The 4,211-nt window shown below is 48.8% G+C and overlaps 1 protein-coding gene and 1 long non-coding RNA gene across 2 annotated transcripts in view; one reads left to right on the top strand and one right to left on the bottom strand.

Moving 5' to 3' along the window:
* LOC115122175 (clathrin light chain B-like) overlaps nt 1–241 on the top strand; it is a 22,568-nt gene extending 22,327 nt beyond the window's left edge. The window contains exon 7 of the mRNA XM_029651370.2: nt 1–241. This exon is cut by the window's left edge and continues 550 nt beyond it. The gene's annotated coding sequence lies outside the window, so the exon portion shown is untranslated.
* The window catches only part of LOC135572276 (uncharacterized), a 4,232-nt gene extending 884 nt beyond the window's left edge, over nt 1–3,348 (bottom strand). Inside the window, exon 1 of the long non-coding RNA XR_010464182.1 lies at nt 1,117–3,348. This is a non-coding gene — a long non-coding RNA (uncharacterized LOC135572276). The remainder of the gene's footprint in view (nt 1–1,116) is intronic.
* Between the last annotated feature and the right edge of the window lie 863 nt (nt 3,349–4,211).

Genomic DNA, 4,211 nt, shown 5'->3' with positions numbered 1-4,211 from the left:
AAGAGTCCTCATATCATGGCCAAATTAAACAAGATATCTAGAATGACATGGACATGTTTTTAAACCGTTTGATGAACGCTAGTCTGTTGAGTCATATTTTTAAACACTCCCCCCCCCCCCCCCCTTCATTTAAACCGCATTGCCTCAATCTGTGATCAGCTGTTGTCTATTGGGACTATCACACAGAGGAGAATGTTACACGGGAACTGGAAAACTCATCAATAAACATTCTCAGAAGTTGGCCTGTTTTGGTATTTTATTTTCCTTTTTTATTTTTTTAATCAAGCAAAAGGTTTGTGTGAGCATTAAATAAGACTGTGCAATACACAGTGGGTACTTGGGAAGACTCGAGACAATAGGCGTACTGTTAAAATAAGGAGTACTCTGGGCAGAGAAATGTTCTTGGTGGTACGGTAACCAAAACGGGTTGAGAACCGTTGGACTAACGCTAGAGAAGACCTGAGAAGTACCTCTGCCTCCCTTACAAAAGCCCCACACTGCCAGGTCATATCTTCACCCGGCCCTATAACACCCCTTATTCACTTACATTGGTCGTAAGTGCCAGATGCTCCATCTTAAATATTATAGCACACAAACAATATAAAAGGGTCAGATGTGTGTGTGTGTGTATGTCCACATGCCTCAGTAGGTAGGTGTGTGTGTGTGTATGTCCACATGCCTCAGTAGGTAGGTGTGTGTGTGTCCACATGCCTCAGTAGGTAGGTGTGTGTGTGTGTATGTCCACATGCCTCAGTAGGTAGGTGTGTGTATGTCCACATGCCTCAGTAGGTAGGTGTGTGTGTGTCCACATGCCTCAGTAGGTAGGTGTGTGTGTGTGTATGTCCACATGCCTCAGTAGGTAGGTGTGTGTGTATGTCCACATGCCTCAGTAGGTAGGTGTGTGTGTATGTCCACATGCCTCAGTAGGTAGGTGTGTGTGTGTGTATGTCCACATGCCTCAGTAGGTAGGTGTGTGTGTGTAGATACATTGCTGTGTGTTTTTTTTCTTTCTTTACCTTTATTTAACCAGGCAAGTCAGTTAATTAAGAACAAATTCTTATTTTCAATGATGGCCTAGGAACAGTGGGTTAACTGCCTGTTCAGGGGCAGAACGACAGACCTTGTCAGCTCGGGGGTTTGAACTTGCAACCTTCCGGTTACTAGTCCAACGCTCTAACCACTAGGCTACCCTGCCGCCTCTACACTCTAACCACTAGGCTACCCTGCCACCTCTACACTCTAACCACTAGGCTACCCTGCCACCTCTACACTCTAACCACTAGGCTACCCTGCCACCTCTACACTCTAACCACTAGGCTACCCTGCCACCTCTACACTCTAACCACTAGGCTACCCTGCCGTCTCTACACTCTAACCACTAGGCTACCCTGCCGTCTCTACACTCTAACCACTAGGCTACCCTGCCACCTCTACACTCTAACCACTAGGCTACCCTGCCTCCTCTACACTCTAACCACTAGGCTACCCTGACACCCTCTACACTCTAACCACTAGGCTACCCTGCCCCTCTACACTCTAACCACTAGGCTACCCTGCCACCTCTACACTCTAACCACTAGGCTACCCTGCCACCTCTACACTCTAACCACTAGGCTACCCTGCCGCCTCTACACTCTAACCACTAGGCTACCCTGCCGCCTCTACACTCTAACCACTAGGCTACCCTGCCGCCTCTACACTCTAACCACTAGGCTACCCTGCCTCCTCTACACTCTAACCACTAGGCTACCCTGCCACCTCTACACTCTAACCACTAGGCTACCCTGCCACCCTCTACACTCTAACCACTAGGCTACCCTGCCCCCTCTACACTCTAACCACTAGGCTACCCTGCCACCTCTACACTCTAACCACTAGGCTACCCTGCCACCCTCTACACTCTAACCACTAGGCTACCCTGCCCCCTCTACACTCTAACCACTAGGCTACCCTGCCACCTCTACACTCTAACCACTAGGCTACCCTGCCGCCTCTACACTCTAACCACTAGGCTACCCTGCCGCCTCTACACTCTAACCACTAGGCTACCCTGCCGCCTCTACACTCTAACCACTAGGCTACCCTGCCGCCTCTACACTCTAACCACTAGGCTACCCTGCCTCCTCTACACTCTAACCACTAGGCTACCCTGCCCCCTCTACACTCTAACCACTAGGCTACCCTGCCACCTCTACACTCTAACCACTAGGCTACCCTGCCACCCTCTACACTCTAACCACTAGGCTACCCTGCCTCCTCTACACTCTAACCACTAGGCTACCCTGCCGTTTCTACACTCTAACCACTAGGCTACCCTGCCCCCTCTACACTCTAACCACTAGGCTACCCTGCCACCTCTACACTCTAACCACTAGGCTACCCTGCCGTCTCTACACTCTAACCACTAGGCTACCCTGCCGCCCCTACACTCTAACCACTAGGCTACCTGCCTCCTCTACACTAACCACTAGGCTACCCTGCCACCTCTACACTCTAACCACTAGGCTACCCTGCCGTCTCTACACTCTAACCACTAGGCTACCCTGCCACCTCTACACTCTAACCACTAGGCTACCCTGCCGTCTCTACACTCTAACCACTAGGCTACCCTGCCTTCTCTACACTCTAACCACTAGGCTACCCTGCCCCCTCTACACTCTAACCACTAGGCTACCCTGCCACCCTCTACACTCTAACCACTAGGCTACCCTGCCACCCTCTACACTCTAACCACTAGGCTACCCTGCCGCCTCTACACTCTAACCACTAGGCTACACTGCCCCCTCTACACTCTAACCACTAGGCTACCCTGCCGCCTCTACGCTCTAACCACTAGGCTACCCTGCCGTCTCTACACTCTAACCACTAGGCTACACTGCCTCCTCTACACTCTAACCACTAGGCTACCCTGCCACCTCTACACTCTAACCACTAGGCTACCCTGCCGTCTCTACACTCTAACCACTAGGCTACCCTGCCACCTCTACACTCTAACCACTAGGCTACACTGCCGTCTCCAACGTGGGACTGACAATACACAGTGTTAAAACATTTTTTAAAAGGTGGTCAGAGTCTTGGAATAATGATCTGTATTGTACAGAGGTGGATCTCACTAACAGATAAGCGAGTGGTATTGGGTCGGCTGTCCCGATTTCCTCCAACCCAGAGATGTTTTTCTACATATGTGGATGGCTGCGTTGCATTTCAACTATGTTGTAAACTCAAGGCAGTCAGTGCCCTGCTTGCTTTGTCATCTGCAGGACAAGGTGAGCATTTCACTTCAGTGGACCAACCCAAAGCACAGTTAAGGTTGTTCAGAAGGAGGACAGCCTTTTTCCTGGGGGGGTGGGGTGGCTTTTGAATATCTGTTCCGTTAGTCTTTCGACACGTTCAAACAACACATTTCCTCCTCCTCCACCACAACAAGGTGGGACCTGAACTTGTCTAATAAGAAACTCCTTGTTTTAGTTTTTTTCCGTTGTAAAAAAAGTTTTGCAGTAAAAAAATGAATATGAAATCTGATGCTGATCAGTCTTTCTTCAGTGCCGTGGTGAACACGCCGAAGAGGATAGCGACTACAGTGAAGCCTGGTGCGTAGATACGTCCTCTTCATCAGGAGCTGGGACTGCCGGGTCTTGTTTGAAGGCTCGGAGACCGTACATCAACGCTCCAGCTGTACCAAGACAACCTGGAGAGGAGACGCAGAATAGAGACTTGATTTTTTTTTTTTTAAACAAACAATTAGGTTTTCAATAACACAACTCTTTAAAATAGATGTGATAGGAGGAGCATTCAGTAGCTTCCATTTGGGGTTTTAAAGTGATCCAAATGCTTCTCCGTTTGGTTTTTGAGAAACCTCAAGGTGTGGAATCATAAATACATAAAAGAACAGGCCCCCTGACCGGAGTCAATCTTAAAGACATTTTAGGCCTGATCGTGTGTAAGGGGGAGGGTGTTTTTTAATTCAGATTGTGTATGCAAATCATTCTGTAACCACAGGGGAATGAACCGCTGCAGAGAGCGATGTTGGAAGTAGTGTCCGATGTTATATTCACATAAAATGTTCCATCCCTAACTAGGTTATAGAGACAGTCTGGCCACTGGTCTAGCTGTGTAGTCTAGCACCCAGGGTATGACCCATTGATTGCACTAGTTTACCATTATAATGCATGTTTATTATGAAAGAAAGGCATTGTGGGCCCTGTAATGTT

Source organism: Oncorhynchus nerka, linkage group LG6, assembly GCF_034236695.1.
Source record: "Oncorhynchus nerka isolate Pitt River linkage group LG6, Oner_Uvic_2.0, whole genome shotgun sequence".
Taxonomy (NCBI): domain Eukaryota; kingdom Metazoa; phylum Chordata; class Actinopteri; order Salmoniformes; family Salmonidae; genus Oncorhynchus; species Oncorhynchus nerka.
The sequence above is the reverse complement of the archived record's forward strand: the minus strand, read 5'-3'. Positions and strand labels throughout refer to the sequence as shown.